This window comes from Coregonus lavaretus, assembly GCF_964263955.1.
Source record: "Coregonus lavaretus genome assembly, chromosome: 13".
Lineage (NCBI taxonomy): Eukaryota > Metazoa > Chordata > Actinopteri > Salmoniformes > Salmonidae > Coregonus > Coregonus lavaretus.
Window position 1 is genome coordinate 24,434,335 of NC_140000.1, and position 18,205 is coordinate 24,452,539.

Consider the following 18,205-nt stretch of genomic DNA (forward strand, 5'->3'; position numbering starts at 1 on the left):
TACACTTCAACTGTGAGAGACGGAATCTAAAACAAAAATCCAGAAAATCACATTGTATGATTTTTAAGTAATTAATTTGCATTTTATTGCATGACATAAGTATTTGATCACCTACCAACCAGTAAGAATTCCGGCTCTCACAGACCTGTTAGTTTTTCTTTAAGAAGCCCTCCTGTTCTCCACTCATTACCTGTATTAACTGCACCTGTTTGAACTCGTTACCTGTATAAAAGACACCTGTCCACACACTCAATCAAACAGACTCCAAACTCTCCACAATGGCCAAGACCAGAGAGCTGTGTAAGGACATCAGGGATACAATTGTAGACCTGCACAAGGCTGGGATGGGCTACAGGACAATAGGCAAGCAGCTTGGTGAGAAGGCAACAACTGTTGGCGCAATTATTAGAAAATGGAAGAAGTTCAAGATGATGGTCAATTACCCTCGGTCTGGGGCTCCATGCAAGATCTCACCTCGTGGGGCATCAATGATCATGAGGAAGGTGAGGGATCAGCCCAGAACTACACGGCAGGACCTGGTCAATGACCTGAAGAGAGCTGGGACCACAGTCTCAAAGAAAACCATTAGAAACACACTACGCCGTCATGGATTAAAATCCTGCAGCGCACGCAAGGTCCCCCTGCTGAAGCCAGCGCATGTCCAGGCCCGTCTGAAGTTTGCCAATGACCATCTGGATGATCCAGAGGAGGAATGGGAGAAGGTCATGTGGTCTGATGAGACAAAAATAGAGCTTTTTGGTCTAAACTCCACTCGCCGTGTTTGGAGGAAGAAGAAGGGTGAGTACAACCCCAAGAACACCATCCCAACCGTGAAGCATGGAGGTGGAAACATCATTCTTTGGGGATGCTTTTCTGCAAAGGGGACAGGACGACTGCACCGTATTGAGGGGAGGATGGATGGGGCCATGTATCGCGAGATCTTGGCCAATAACCTCCTTCCCTCAGTAAGAGCATTGAAGATGGGTCGTGGCTGGGTCTTCCAGCATGACAACAACCCGAAACACACAGCCAGGGCAACTAAGGAGTGGCTCCGTAAGAAGCATCTCAAGGTCCTGGAGTGGCCTAGCCAGTCTCCAGACCTAAACCCAATAGAAAATCTTTGGAGGGAGCTGAAAGTCCGTATTGCCCAGCGACAGCCCCGAAACCTGAAGGATCTGGAGAAGGTCTGTATGGAGGAGTGGGCCAAAATCCCTGCTGCAGTGTGTGCAAACCTGGTCAAGACCTACAGGAAACGTATGATCTCTGTAATTGCAAACAAAGGTTTCTGTACCAAATATTAAGTTCTGCTTTTCTGATGTATCAAATACTTATGTCATGCAATAAAATGTCTCGTCATTGTTGGTAATCAAGACTACTACTGTTGTGTCGTCTGCAAACTTGATGATTGAGTTGGAGGTGTGCTTGGCCATGCAGTCATGGGTGAACAGGGAGTACAGGAGGGGGCTGAGCATGCACCCTTGTGGGGCCCCAGTGTTGAGGATCCGCGAAGTGGAGATGTAGTTTCCTACCTTCACCACCTGGGGGCGGCCCGTCAGGAAGTCCAGGACCCAGTTGCACAGGGCGGGGTTCAGACTAAGGGCCTCGAAGCTTAATGATTAGCTTGGAGGGTACTATGGTGTTGAATGCTGAGCTATAGTCAATGAACAGCATTCTTACATAGGTATTCCTCTTGTCCAGATGGGATAGGGCAGTGTGCAGTGTGATGGCGATTGCATCGTCTGTGGATCTATTGGGGCGGTAAGCAAATTGAAGTGGGTCTAGAGTGACAGGTAAGGCAGAGGTGATATGATCCTTGACTAGTCTCTCAAAGCACTTCATGATGACAGAGGTGAGTGCTACGGGGCAATAGTCATTTAGTTCAGTTACCTTTACTTTCTTTGCTACAGGAACAATGGTGGCCATCTTGAAGCATGTGGGAACAGCAGACTGGGAAAGGGAGAGATTGAATATGTCCGTAAACACACCAGCCAGCTGGTCTGCGCATGCTCTGAGGACGCGGATAGGGATGCCGTCTGGGCCGGCAGCCTTACGGGGGTTAACATGCTTAAATGTCTTACTCACGTCGACCACGGAGAAGGAGAGGCCACAGTCCTTGGTAGTGGGCCTCGTCGGTGGCACTGTGTTATACTCAAAGCAGGCGAAGAAGGTTTTTAGCTTGTCTGGAAGCGAGACGTCAGTGTGGGTAACGTGGCTGTTTTTCCTTTTGTAGTCCGTGATTGTCTGTAGACCCTGCCACATACGTCTTGTGTCTGAGCCGTTGAATTGCGACTCCACTTTGTCTCTATGCTGATGTTTTGCCAGTTTAATTGCCTTGCGGAGTCAGTAGCTACACTGTTTGTATTCTGCCATATTCCGAGTCACCTTGCCATGGTTAAATGCGGTGGTTTGCGCTTTCAGTTTTGCGCGAATGCTGCCATTTTGGTTAGGGTAGGTTTTAATAGTCACAGTGGGCGCAACATCTTCTATACACTTCCTGATAAACTCAGTCACCGTATCAGTGTATTCGTCTAAATTATTTTTGCGAGCTACCCAGAACATATCCCAGTCCGCGTGATCAAAACAATCTTGAAGTGTGGATTCCGATTGGTCAGACCAGCGTTGAATAGTCCTTAGCACGGGTACTTCCTGTTTGAGTTTCTGCCTATAGGAAGGGAGGAGCAAAATGGAGTCGTGGTCAGATTTGCCGAAAGGAGGGCGGGGGAGGTCCTTATAACCATATCGGAATTTCGAATAGCAATGGTCGAGAATTTTAGCAGCGCGAGTACAACAGTCGATATGTTGATAGAACTTCGGCAGCCTAGTCCTCAAATTTGCTTTGTTAAAATCCCTGGCTACAATAAATGCAGCCTCAGGATATGTGGTTTCCAGTTTGCATAAATTCCAGGGAAGTTCTTTGAGGGCCGTCGTGGTATCGGCTTGAAGGGGGATATACACAGCCGTGACTATAACCCAAGAAAATTATCTTGGGAGATAATACGGTCCTGTCTGCGCGATGAACTGAGAACCCATCTGGCTGGACCGATTTTGACAGAATATCCCCAGAGAGCCATGTTTCCGTGAAACAAAGTATGTTACAGGCCTTGATGTCTCTCTGGAAAGAAATCCTTGCCCGGAGCTCGTCGAGCTTGTTAACCAGAGACTGAATATTAGCGAGTAGTATACTTGGAAGTGGTGGGTGGTGTGCGCGCCTCCTAAGTCGAACCAGCAGGCCGCTCCGAGTGCCTCTCCTCCGCCGGCGATGTTTTGGGTCAGCCGCTGAAAGCTAACAAAGGATCTGCTAGTCGCGAGGCCGCCATCCTTGTCGGCGCCAGTATACTGCCTAGTGTTCCCCCTCTTCTATCCATCAGCTTTGTGGACACAAACAGACGTACACACACGTAGACACATACACCTGTAAATATGCACATACACGTACACACACTCAATCTATGATCCAAACATTGCATCAACGGTTGCAACACTTTCAATCAATTACACTTGTACACAAACACACTTTCTCACTAAGCAGGTTGTGAAGATCAAGATGTCCTTGCACGTCTCTTTCCCTAACTCTGACAGCCAACAATATATTCAGAGCTTCAAGTCTTATCAAGTCAAGAAAGCTGAAAAATAATTATACCGAATATACAGCGAAACGCAAGCACAGCTTTGAAATTGATTTGCAAAAGGAATTATTCCCTTACAAATATTTTTGAGAGTCAAATACTGCATTTGGTAAGCCTGATAATCCTTGTATTATTAGTGTGCAGAACAGACTTCAATCGAAGTACATCAATCCATTCCAAATAGAAATTGTTGACCAACAGAGTAGTGTTGTTTGTGATTAAGAAAAACCCAGCATCTTCATTACACAACTTATACAATGTGCTTGTATTTCCTGCATTGTATTGAAACTACAATGGCAAATGTCCCTAGTGCAACTAATGTGAGTGTCGCTTATTGTGTGCCAGAGTAGCAAAACGGGGAAAAACATCTCACAGATGCTTTGCATATTCCATTTGGAAAAACAACACTGAGTTATTTCACCATTCCCACAAAAGTTTATGAAATGGTCCTGACATGCCAGGCAAATACTTTGTTGTCCTTCTTCCATACCACTTCTTGAAACCGTATATGCACGAACTTAGTTGAAAACACATGTTGGTGTTTCAGAAAACTACAGCACTTGAGATGCAAAATCTGCAGAGAGGCCAACCTATCAAAACACTGTCATAGTATCATCCATCAAAACATAAATACATGCATACAGTACATACAAGTAGAAGAGAGAAGCAGCAAGGAGGAGAAGAATGCGATCTACAAGGCAGAGAGAGGAGGAGGTTTGGGTTGGTCTAAAGCACCTACCTGTAATTTCAAAGCTGATGGATAGAAGAGGGGGAACACTAGGCTTCTGCTGGTTTGGGGTCTGACCCTCTGCAGGCACAGGGAGATACAACTATTAGCAACACAGTCACTGGAAAGGGAGAGGGTTTTGGAAGTTGAGGCATATGTTAAGCACTATTACAGGAGTCTAGTGGTTTTCCAATATGAGACTGAGGCTTGTAGAAAAAATAAGAATGGGAAGCGCTACAGGGAAACACTTGTCGGTCTTTAAAAATGTAGATTGAAGGTGCTCTAATAAGATCAGTCTAGTTACCCGAGAAACTGATCAACAGTCAGTTTTGCATTTTCCTCTCTTGAATGGTTAAGGTTTGGATTTGGGGAGGGTAAGCTGATCCTAGACCTGTGCTTAAGGATGTGTTCTTCTAAGAGCGTGGTGATTTAGTTTACGCATGCAGTGGTGGTTGCTGCAGACTTCACTGAGCCACTGTCTGCCTGTGTCTGCCTCTATCTATATGGCAGCTGGGAAGATGACCCCCTGATTGGGTAAGAGGAATCCTGCGCCAGGAAGATAAGAACACTCTCCTGTCTAACTCCCACACACACGCACTCACACACACTCAGACAGACACACATGGGAACGCATGCACATGCACACACACAACGCACACACACACACACAGACACACGTGGGAACACAAACATACACATACATTTCAACAAAAACATTGTCCTTTAATGTCAGTCAATCTTTAACTGCACACTAATTTTGTTGTGTGAAAGACTGAATTTAAAATAGATTAAATTGAGATTTTGTGGCACACAATACCCCATAATGTCAAAGTGGAATTATGTTTTTAGAAATGTTAGTATATTAATTAAAAATGAAAAGCTGTAATGTCTTGTGGCAATAAGTATCCAACCCTTTTGTTTACGGCAAGCCTAAATAAGTTCAGGAGTAAAAGTTTGATTAACAAGTCACATAAAAAGTTGCATGGACTGTGATAATAGTGCTTAGCATGATTTTCGAATGACTATTTCATCTCTGTACCCCACACATACAATTATCTGTAAGGTCCCTCAGTCGAGCAGTGAATTTCAAGCACAGATTCAACCACAAAGACCAGGGAGGTTTTCCAATGGTTCGCAAAGAAGGGCACCTATTGGTAGATGGGTAAAAAAAAGTAGACATTGAATATCCCTTTGAGCATGGAGCAGTTATTAATTACACTTTGGATGATGTATCAATACACCCAGTCACTACAAAGATGCAGGCACCCTTCCTAACTCAGTTGCCGGCGAAGAAGGAAACCACTTAGGGATTTCACCATGAGGCCAATGGTGATTTTAAAACAGTTAAAGAGTTTAATGGCTGTGATAGGAGATAACTGAGGATGAATGAACAACATTGTAGTTACTCCACAATACTAACATAAATGACAGAGTGAAAAGAAGGAAGCCTGTACAGAACACAAATATTCCAAAACCTGCATCCTGTTTGCAATAAGGCATTAAAGTAATAACTTTTTGTCCTGAATACAAAGCGTTATGTTTGGGGCAAATCCAACACAACACATCACTGGGTACCACTCTTCATATTTTCAAACATGGTGGTGGCTGCATCATGTTATGGGCATGCTTGGCAATGGCAAAGACTAGGCAGTTTTGTTGGGATAAAAAGAAAACGGAATAGAGCTAAGCACAGGCAAAATCCTTTGTTCAGTCTGCTGTCCAACAGACACTGGGAGACAAAGTCACCTATCAGCTGGGCAATTCACTTAAACACAAGGCCAAATATACACTGGAGTTGCTTACCAAGACAACATTGAATGTTCCTGAGTGGCCTAGTTACAGTTTTGACTTAAATTGGCTTGAAAATCTATGGAAACACTTAAAAATGGCTGTATAGCAATGATCAACAACCAACTTGACAGAGCTCTAATACTTTTTTTTGAATAATGTGCAAATATTGTACAATCTGGGTGTGCAAAGCTCTTAGCTACTTACTCAGAAAGACTCACAGCTGTAATCACTGCCAAAGGTGATTCTACCATGTATTGACTCAGGGGGTTGAATACTTATCTAATCAAGACATATTAGAGCTTTATTTTCCATTACATTAAAAAAATATATATAATTTTTCTTCCACTTTGACATTAGAGTATTTTGTGGAGATAGCTGACAAAAAAATGACAATTAAATCCATTTTAATCCCACTTTGTAACCCAACAAAATGTTGGGCACTGTAGATGTCACTGCTGTGTGTACTGTGCATGATAGGACACACAGAGTTTGTGTGTGTGTTTGTGCCCTGTGGTGCATCGGTCACAACAGGAGAGATAAATCTATCTTAATCATACTTAAAGGGGCAATCAGCGATTGCTACATCGTTTTTAAAAATGTTTAAATTAATTATATATACACATTGATCCAAATAAAGAATATAACTTATACATTTCTCATGAGCTTAGTTCAACTGTTTAACCCCATCAGAATCCAAAATATAAACTTGTTTTACTCCAATGTGTGTAGACACCGTAATTGTAAACAAACACTGTATAGCCTCAAAACATGGTTGAAACTAAAGCTATGGTATCCTTGCATCAATAGCTCTGTCTATGAATTTGAAAGTGGTTACATTTCTCCAGCCTCATCCCTCAGCTGTTTACCAAATCAGTGGCGGGGTGTACACTTTGTTGTTGTTTGAACTGCAGATTGCCCCCTTTATGCTCAAGTTAGCACTTTCTCCTGTGCACTAAACATATTGTCAGAATACAATTATCACTCCACCAACAATTACCGTTCCAACGACAGGAACATCTCCTGATATAATAGCTAATTGTGCTTCCTGCGTAATGGAAATGCTTTTTGTTTTTCTCACACCATCTCCACTGGTGGTGCTTAGTCTTAGAATCTTTGCTAATATAATTACCAGTGCAGCATTGACTTCAACTGGGCTTGACAGGTCTGAGTGTCAAAGCCGGAATGTTCTCACTTTTCTAAGGCTTAAGAGTCACACCAGGACAGTCGATGCACAAAGCAGGTTATGTTATGAAAGGAGCCCCACTTCCCTTGTTGACTCTTGCTGCAGTATGCAGTGTTCAAGAGGTGTTATGGTAATTATGTAATGGCTACAGTAATTCTGTAATGCACTATAAGGATATTTGTATAGCACAAAACGTGATATAAATGGTGTTATTCAGATACTGCTGTTGTTAGGAAATGTGGGAATGGACACAAGATATGGAACTGTGAATACTGTACATGACAATGTGTGTTGCTGAATTTGTTAGACACAAGACAACAAACAGGATGACATGTCTCTGATGCTGAAATAATTTGGTGTGCCAACATGTGACAATTTTGTCTTTGTTGTTGTGAAAGATTTGGGACTGTTTCGTACAACCTTTACAAACTTGAGACATGCAACAATATCAGACGTGGGACTAAATTTGTCATGTTATAGCATAGTCTTCTTTGATGTTGATTATTACACATGAGATGGTTGAATGGTTTATGAACATACATAACATCAGATATGCATTTGTTTTTTGGTATTGAGACAGTTTTACACAGGAAAGTTATAAGAAAGTGTTAGGGACAGATCTAAATTTACTTTGGGGTCGGGTGGTCCAAAATAGGGGAGGATTGTCAAACTAGTTTTTTGCTTTGGGGAGGGTTGTGTGTAGCACATTTTCCCCCTGATTTACATTTGCTCTTCTGCTCATATTTTCCATTTAACTCTTCCGAGTCGGCGAACGCTTCGGCGCGTTCAAATCGCGGGCCGGCTTTAGGACCGCGCAGCATCCAAACCAAGTGACGCAGAGGGCTGCCGTCGATTTCATGCAGAAATGGAGACCCGAAGCTACGTTTTGAGTGTTTGTTTCATGTAAATACACCAACTAAAACCAAAGTTATGATAATTTCAATTCCATGAAAAAAGTGCGTCAAAATATGCGCTCTTTTATGAGCGCTTTGCATTTATTATAATAACTTTGTCGTCTTTTGTGATAAAAAGGAACGGAAAAAAACGTGTGCTTGTGCTAACCCGGTTCTTCAGGATGCACACGAGTATATAAACATTCATTCCCATGACAACTAGCCATTGCGAAAGAACGAACGAGAGGAATTAGTTCAGTTCATGAGTAGTTTTGGAGAGTTTTTCACGAGTTAGTATTTCAATTGTTAGTATTTCAAGAGTTTTATTGTCAGCAGTATCGTTTTTGTGAAGCAATATGAGGCGCACACTTCACGTTGAACAAGCCGTCGACTTGTTATTCCAAATGAGCGATGAAGAAACTTTGGAAAGTTCGTCGTCAGACAATGAGAGTGGCCAGGATGACTTCGAGGACCCTGATTTTGTTGCTGAAAACGTGAGGTAAGAAGACAAACATTTTTCTAAAATGAATTTGTTTTATTGCTTTCGTTTATCTTACTATAGTATTCTATTCTACTTCACTGTAGTGCAAATGCCAATGAACATCTTGAACTTTGAATAATCTTGAATCCGTTTACCTGTTTTGTATAGTGACGACGACGACGACGAGCAGCCTGGGCCATCAACAGCCCCCACCCCCACAACAAGCCGACGGAGGCCATCACAGAGGGGGCGTGGAAGGAAGGATCAGGCCAAGACCAGGTCAAGATCTCCAGCCCAGTCAGCAGCACAGCCAGAACAGAGCTCTGAGCCATGGAAAACAGAGACTGATCCTGACACTGCCCCACAAGCCAGTAGGTTCATGCCCCGCAGACCACCAGGAGCCCAGGTGGATTTGCATTCAGGGCACACACCAAAGGACCTCTTCCTGCTCTACTTCGCCGCAGATACAATGAGGACAATCTGCAGAAACACCAACAAACAGGCAGCAAGAAATCAGCAGAAGGGGAGCAAATATCAGTGGACTGACGTTGATGTGGAGGAACTGCACAGATTTCTGGGTCTCCTCATCTACACCTCATTGGTGACTCTGCCTAGTATCCAGGACTACTGGAAACAAAGCCACATATTGTCTGTTTCATTGCCAGCGAAGGTCATGCCAAGAGACAGATTCCGGTCCATCTCATGGAACATCCACCTAAGTGATCCAGAGGAGGATGTCATAAATGACCAGCGCAAAGGTACACCCCAGCATGACAAACTGTTCAGGGTCAAACCTCTGATGGACGACATTCGCACTGCCTGCCAGGCTCATTACCATCCTAAGAAGGAACTGTCAGTCGACGAGAGGATGGTGGCTACAAAAGCCAAAACTGGCATGACCCAGTACATGAAGGACAAGCCTAACAAATGGGGGATCAAGCTCTTTGTGTTGGCAGAGTCTAACAATGGCTACACTCTAAACTTCAACGTGTATGTTGGGAAAGCACACACACCCAGCGTGCATGGACTTTCATATGATGCTGTTATGGACCTCATTCAGCCATCACATCTTGGTACAGGATACCATATTTATATGGACAATTTCTACACCAGCCCAAAACTGTTCCTGAGTTTGGGAAGTATGAAGTTTGGAGCCTGTGGGACCTACAGAAGCAACAGAAAAGGGTGTCCTAGTGGCAGAGAAAATGCCCTCACCAGCAAATCGAAGAGGGGGTCTGTGAGATGGATCAGAGAGGATCGCCTGGTCTTTGTGAAGTGGATGGATACGCGGGAGGTGTCGGTGTGCTCCACAATCCACCCAGCGTTTTCGGGCGAGACAATCAAGAGGAAGGTGAAGGAAGGACCTGGACGCTGGGTAGCAAAAGACATTCCCTGCCCTACCCCCATCATGGCCTACAATAAGTACATGGGAGGGGTTGACCTGTCAGACCAGCTTCTCCAGTATTACTCAACCCATCGCAGAACTGCTCGCTGGTACCGTACCCTCTTCCTGCATTTTTTGGACATGGGAACAACAAATGCATACATCCTGCACTGTGACATCAGTGCGACCCAACAGGTCACACCCATGACGCACAAGAACTTTGTGGCAGAACTTGTGGCCCAGCTGTGCGGAGTGACCCAGACAGGGGTTCCACTTCAAAAAAGCACCAGCCATGTTTCTGTGGCCATTGCCAATGTTGCAGAGGCCAAAGACAAAGCCACAGCAGGCCGCAGGGTTTGTCAACGCTGTAAACAAGTTGACAAGAAGAGGTTTGTCACACCATGGAAGTGCAAGGCCTGTGATGTGGCTCTCTGTGTCATTGTGGACAGGAACTGTTTTGAAGAGTGGCACAAATAGGGTAAAGGCCAGTGGCTATACCTACTTTTTTTGTAAATAGTTGTGTATTGCTTGTATATATCTCAAGAATACTTTTATATGTTCATATTTGCACTTTGTGGTTCAATTTGAAGCTTTTTTTTTCATTTTGGACAGAAACTGTTTTGAGGAGTGGCACAAAAAGGTTTAGGGTTAGAATAGAAGAAAAACGCCAGTGGTTATACCTACTTTTTATTGTAAATAGTTATTTATTGCTTGTATATATCACCAAAATACTTTTATATGTTCATATTTGCACCTTGTGGTTCAATTTGAAGCTTTTTAAATGCTTGGTTCACCATGTTTGAGGGTTTTACAATAAAAAAACCATCTTTTTTCTAAACGGACTTTGTGTTTTCTGTGTGTGTTTGGGTCCAGTGTGTTGAAATAGTATGTCAAAGTGAAAAACTTACTAACAGATCATATAGGTGAGGTTGTGCTGAAAAAAAAGATACCCAACATTGGTCTGGTAAACATTTCTTTATGTAGTATATCAGGGCAAAATTGAAGGTACCCAAAAACGGCCAAAAAAGCTCCAGACTCCGAAGAGTTAAACAATGACTTACTTTTGATATTACCCTAATAAAATGTAGAAACATTTGTGAAGGTTTGTTATGGTGTGGCTATTATTAAGCTTTAGCTACTGCAGACCTATGATATGAAGGCAATGCGCCCCATCACTCCAACTGACTCTGACAGTTGAACTTGAGGTGAGGAAGACTGTTTCAGGCCTACCAGAGTTACTCCTATAATCTAACAATATAATGTTTATCTTTATACAAAATATTCTGAAAATGTACGAATTAGCCTCCTTCTGTACGTCTATATCTGTATAGCAGACGCAGTAGCCATCTGACATAAAGAAATGCATGTCGGTGTCGTAGCATGCCACCGGCATATCTCGATCTCTCTCTATCTCTCTGGGGTTAGGCCTAAGCTTCTCTTCCTTTATATAGGCTATATATATTTATTAAAATGTTAAAATCATACAGCGGACACCTAAGCCTATAGGCCTATTCATGCAATGCCCTAAAAGCCAATAAAAAAATAGTCTATCAAGTTTTGCATATGCTACATGTTGAAACACAAGGAAAAGTGTTTTAGTAATTTGTTATAGGCTGTTTTTCAGAACACGTAAATGTGGCTCATTTGGCCAATATCCCTCGTTTACTGATGGCGCTGCCTGCTCCAGGTCGGATCTGAATGCATATGGATGACTGGTACATTTCTCAAATGTCCGGTAAATTAAAATCTTCCCTGTCATGTTGTCTGGCACCAAATTTTCCTAAAGGAATCGCTGAAATGGCATATTGTTTTTATTAAGATTTTAGAATATTGTCATGAAAATCTGTCGCCGATTAGATGGAAACCTAGCTAGTGCGCTAGTCGCGTGTCACTTTCATTATGCCTGCACATGATGGTTCACCAGCAGCCCTAAACATCTAAAGAATATGCTACCAGCCAAACAAGCTTGTAAGAATTGTACTTAAACTCCCCCCTCATACTCATCTGGAGGTTGAGCTTTTTTTCATCTCTATCTCTGTAATGTGTCTGTATCTATGTAATTGTATATGAATTTATGTAAAAAATAGGGACCAGAATGGAAATAAGTCCCCAACGTATTTTTTAAATCTTTGTGTATATACACTACCAGTCAGAAGTTTGGCCACACCTACTCATTCAAGGGTTTTTCTATATTTTTACTATTTTTTACATTGTAGAATAATAGTGAAGACATCAAAACTATGAAATAACACATACGGAATCATGTAGTAACAGAAAAAAGTGTTAAACAAATCAAAATATATTTTATATTTGAGATTCTTCAAATAGCCACCCTTTGCCTTGATGACAGCTTTGCACACTCTTGGCATTCTCTCAACCAGCTTCATGAGGTAGTCACCTGGAATGCATTTCAATTAACAGGTGTGCCTTCTTAAAAGTTAATTTGTGGAATTTATTTCCTTCTTAATGCATTTGAGCCAATCAGTTGTGTTGTGACAAGGTAGGGGGGGCTACATAAGATAGCCCTATTTGGTAAAAGACCAAGTCCATATTATGGCAAGAACAGCTCAAATAAGCAAAGAGAAACGACAGTTCATCATTACTTTGAGACATGAAGGTCAGTCAATACGGAACATTTAAAGAACTTTGAAAGTTTCTTCAATTGCAGTCGCAAAAAACATCAAGCGCTATGATGAAACTGGCTCTCATGAGGCCCGCCACAGGAATGGAAGACCCAGAGTTACCTCTGCTGCAGAGGATAAGTTCATTAGAGTTACCAGCCTCAGAAATTGCAGCCCAGATAAATGCTTCACAGAGTTCAAGTCACAGACACATCTCAACATCAACTGTTCAGAGGGGACTGTGTGAATCAGGCCTTCATGGTCGAATTGCTGCAAAGAAACCACTACTAAAGGACTCCAATAAGAAGAAGAGACCTGCTTGGGCCAAGAAACACGAGCAATGGACATTAGATCGGTGGAAATGTGTCCTTTGGTCTGGAGTCCAAATTGGAGATTTTTACTGACAAATAAAATCAATCAATCAATCCAAACTGTGCAGCGGCCAATTGATGAATGGAAAGAGACATCTATTGCAAAACACCAAAAAGTTTTATGACATTCAGAGATTGTCAAGCCAAGCCTTTGATACTGGGTAAGCCTACACGGTAGGGAGGGATGCATTTTCTGTTTGTCGAGATTGACATAGTCTATTTATTGTGGTGTTGAAAACACAAACCATGATATCGAAGTGCCCAATGTTGGTATGCTTTGTTTATTGGTTGTATGGTTCATTGGCACAGAAAGCTGTTGGTGGAAAACTCGTTGCATATACAATATTTTATATAATTATAAATATGGCATCAAAATGTTGAAAATCTGATTTCCCCCTAGCTGATCATTGTCTGCAGCCGGTTCTGATTGTAGTGTTCATGAAACAGGCAGGGAGAGTGAGCTCGTCTGGGATGGTCGGTGAACCCCAACCTGGCCCATCGACTGTGAAACAAAAGTATGCTGAAGTCGATATACACGTTTATAAATACAGGGTCACTAAAGTTATTGTTATTTGTGGTCGTAAACATTATTTTGAGTTCATTCTATGAGGGGGGAGGGTGTTCCATTTATTTTAATGCACAAGGTGAGGGTCATGTGAAAATATTTTTTACGTTGGGGATATTTTTTTTATGACACCTTGAGTTGGACCAGCCCCTCCCCCCCAGTACATTTCGATTTGTCCCTTACATATAGGAAATACTTTGTTATAGAAAAGTGTTATATATAGAAAAGCCTCATTACCATCTTTGTCTTTGAGGTTGTTGAGGTAGGTCAGCAGTTCGGCGTTGGCCTGGACACAGTACACCTCTCGATTCTGGAGCCCTCCACCACACAGGCCGGTCTGGTTGCTACGCCGACGGTCCTGTTGGCTTAGCAACGAGTCCACTCTACAGTCGCTCCACTCTGTAGTCCTCCATGTGTAACTGTGACGGTGACAGACAGAGATGGGTGTGTGGGTGTTATGCTGTCAAAACACATTTGTAATCTGACTGAGGTTTCTTTAGCTAATCAAATCCCTGACATGTCTGTGCTATAAAAACACATTTGTGACTTGTGTGTTGATCTGTTCAACCTGCATCTGAGGCTGCAGCTGCAGCTGCCAAACTTGAATTACACTAATCCTTATCGTTCCATTTCAACTTCAATAGCTATCAGCTCCATTTTTGGCTAATTGCTTCCAATCCATGTAACACATGAGTAATATGAAAAGGTACATTTTAGTTCTAAAAATAATCCATTTTCAAAGGCTATGTTACGGCACCAATCTTTCTCCATATGCTCTCTCCTCCACCACACACACAGGCCCACACAAACAAACTCCTAAGGGTCACCCAGGAGAGCAAATTAGCTAGGTGAAGTAGCTAATGGGAAATCAACAGGAGGAATGTATCACCTCTGTCAGTGAGAATCCAGTAGACTTTGGGATGTTAGTGCACTAAGTGGTTCCAATTGGTTGAACATTTCCTGGAGGGCTATCAGGTTCCTGAACTATGTACAGTAGTATCTTTAGACACACTGATCCTACTGTGTAATACATTACATTTGGACACGACATTACGTAATTTTAAATTCCACTAATACAACATTGATTTAACCCACTTTCAAGCTCTAGGCCTCTCATGATTGTTCAGTATCTTTCTCACCATATATTTAGTGTAAAACTAGAACTTCCACACATACAGCCATACATCCTCACTCACGTGGCACAGGGCGGTACTCCATCCCACTGGGGGTCACATGGCTCTGTCTCCTCCAGCGGCGGGCAGTCCTCCCCCTCCCCCACGGAGAACTGGAGCATGCGTCTGGTCCTGGAGCGTTGGCCCCGGGGGGACTCAGGGTCTGGGTCTACACAGGCCTTGGAGCAGGGGCCCCAGTCTGCCCACTCGCTCAGCTCACAGTCCTTAGCGAGGATGCAGGACTGGACCGTCAGAGGGAGGTCCCTGGGTAGACACCGACTGAACACAGAGGAGAGGTGAGAACAGAAGTGGCAAGGTCAGTAATCTGAGATCTGTCTGCGGTCTGCCTGCAATTTGAGACAGTGGATGTGAAAGCTGGTCCTGAGGGAGCCCTGTGTGTGCTGGTGGTCCTAGACCAAAGCATTAGTGGTCAGTGGGTTTCAAAGTCAGTCGAGGTACATTTTGAGGTAGAATTTGTGGAATGTTGGTTTTCGTACTGTCTATTGCAGTGTATCATTCATCAAAGAAGCACACATTGTCTTACGTCAGATAGAGCATTGTGTAGGATTGACGCTACCACCTGTCGGAAGACAATGGGAAGCCAGGGGTCATTCATCAATGAGCTGGACGTACAGTGCCTTCGGAAAGTATTCAGACCCCTTGACTTTTTCCACATTTTGTTACGTTACAGCCTTTTTCTAAAATGGATAAAATAAAATACAATCCTCAGCATTCTACACACAATACCCCATAATGACAAAGCGAAAACAGGTTTTTAGATATTTTTGCAAATGTATTAAACATTTTAAACAGACATACCTTATTTACATAAGTATTCAGACCCTTCGCTATGAGACTCGAAATTGAGCTCAGGTGCATCCTGTTTCCATTGATTATCCTTGAGATGTTTCTACAACTTGATTGGAGTCCACCTGTGATAAATTCAATTGATTGGACATGATTTGGAAAGGCACACATCTGTCTATATAAGGTCCCACAGTTGACAGTGCATGTCAGATCAAAAACCAAGCCATGAGGTCGAAGGAATTGTCCTTAGAGCTCCGAGACAGGATTGTGTCGAGGCACAGATCTGGGGAAGGGTACCAAAATAATTCTGCAGCATTAAAGGTCCCAAAGAACACAGTGGTCTCCATCAATAAATGGAAGAAGTTTGGAACCACCAAGACTCTTCCCAGAGCTGGCCGCAAGGTCAAACTGAGCAATCGGGGGAGAAGGGCCTTGGTCAGGGAGGTGACCAAGAACCCAGTGGTCACTCTGACAGAGCGCCAAACTTCCTCTTTGGAGATGGGAGAACCTTCCAGAAGGACAACCATCTCTGCAACACTCCACTAATCAGGCCTTTATGGTAGAGTGGCCAGACGGAAGCCACTCCTCAGTAAAAGGCACATGACAGCCCGCTTGGAGATTGCCAAAAGGAACCTAAAGACTTTCAGACCATGAGAAACAAGATTCTCTGGTCTGATGAAACCAAGATGGAACTCTTTGGCCTGAATGAAGCATGGTGGTGGCAGAATCATGCTGTGGGGATGTTTTTCAGCGGCAGGGACTGGGAGACTAGTCAGGATCGAGAAAAAGATGAACGGAGCAAAGTACAGAGAGATCCTTGATAAAAACCTGCTCCAGAGCACTCAGGATCTCAGACTGGGGCAAAGGTTCACCTTTCAACAGCCAAGACAACACAGGAGTGGCTTCGGGACAAGTCTCTGAATGTCCTTGAGTGGCCCAGCCAGAGCCTGGACTTGAACCCGATAGAACATCTCTGGAGAGACCTGAAAATAGCTGTGCAGCAACGCTCCCCATCCAACCTGACAGAGCTTGAGAGGATCTGCAGAGAAGAATGGGAGAAACTCCCGAAATACAGGTGTGCCAAGCTTGTAGCATCATACCCAAGAAGACTAGAGGCTGTAATCGCTGCCAAAGGTGCTTCAACAAAATACTGAGTAAAGGGTCTGAATACTTATATAAATTAGCAAATATTTCTAAAAAGCAGTTTTTGCTATGTCATAATGGTGTATTGTGTATAGATTGATGAGGGAAAAAAACTATTGAATCCATTTTAGAATAAGGCTGTAACGTTATAAAATGTGGAAAAAGTCAAGGGGTCTGAATACTTTTCGAATGCACTGTAAGTACATTATACTAATACTATCATGTACTATATTGAACTAATACTTGTACTATAGTAGCATTTACGTTATACTAAGCATGTTGTAATAAGCTGTACTCAAGAATCCTTAGGGAACGGACTGGCATTGAACCCTAGTCCTCAACCCATCAGTCATCACACCTTAATAAACATGCATAAAAAAAGTTGTAAAGGGTTTTGTACAACAGCCCCCACATTTAGGTAGTGAATTTGATTGCTGTTTCAAATCCGGCTCGAAGGGCCATGAAAAAGAGGGGTTTTGTACATGTAATTCAATACGAAACATAAAGTTACTTATACTAGGTTCATACCTACATCAATTCTGAAGGGTTGTGCCTCAAAAGCATTAGAGTGGTAACAACAACTGATCAATCACCAAAAGCAATCACTCTGTTAATCATTCAACTTGCAATTAGAGCTAATGAATAAACGCTGCCTCTTTAAGCTCCTTCAAATTATTAGGAATTAAAGCCAACCATTTTCTGTTCCTCGCTCTGCAGTGTGCATCGTCTTTCCCCTGAGGCGTTGCAGCTGATGAGCTTTTAGTGCTAATTACAGCTCTGCTTCATTTAGAAACCTCTCATTTAGACGACGCCAATGCCAACCTTCACCTCTAGCTTCTCGCACTTCGGCTAGAAATGGTTTGAAAACGCTTGAAAAAGAGTCTGAGTTGTGTTTTTAACCCCTCTGTCTCCACAGATCAAGATACCCTTGAATTATTTGATGTGGTGGGCCTGCAGGTGTGACGTCACAACGAGATTAGTTGTGCTGCCAACAAGGCACGCTGATAGAGTTAATTCTCAGTGAAAAACATTCAGGAATTAAAACAAAGGTTTTGTGACACAGTGAGGATAATGGCTCGCTTCCTGACTCAGATGAAACTTCACACATGCTTAAAAAGCCTTAAAGCGTCCATTGACCCTTTTCACGGCAACTCGATCCCTTTCAGTATTTAATGTTTTTGTTGTGTCGACTTTTTATTATATTCTGCATTGTTTTGGGGGTTTTGAAGTCTTGAAAGTAGTCATTATTTTTGTATCTCCGTCAGACAGAATAGGGACAGACAAACAATTTCATTTGAAATAAGAGAGTAATAACATTTCAAAAACCCTCAAACTCTCATTTTAAAACCACTAAAGGTTATACAACAAACAACAAGAAATTCCATGAAATTCCACAAAACAGAGTTTGGTTTTTGAAGAATATCCACATTGAACACAAACA

At 42.7% G+C, this 18,205-nt stretch overlaps 1 pseudogene across 1 annotated transcript in view; it reads right to left on the reverse strand.

The window, feature by feature from the left end:
* Window positions 1-18,205, reverse strand: part of LOC311139988 (thrombospondin type-1 domain-containing protein 7A-like) — a 70,884-nt pseudogene that overhangs the window by 16,294 nt on the left and 36,385 nt on the right. The window contains exons 3-5 of the transcript in view: window positions 14,839-15,093; window positions 13,880-14,061; window positions 4,366-4,434 (exon numbers count right to left, since the gene is read on the reverse strand). The product of the transcript in view is annotated as a thrombospondin type-1 domain-containing protein 7A-like (transcript). The remainder of the gene's footprint in view (window positions 1-4,365; window positions 4,435-13,879; window positions 14,062-14,838; window positions 15,094-18,205) is intronic.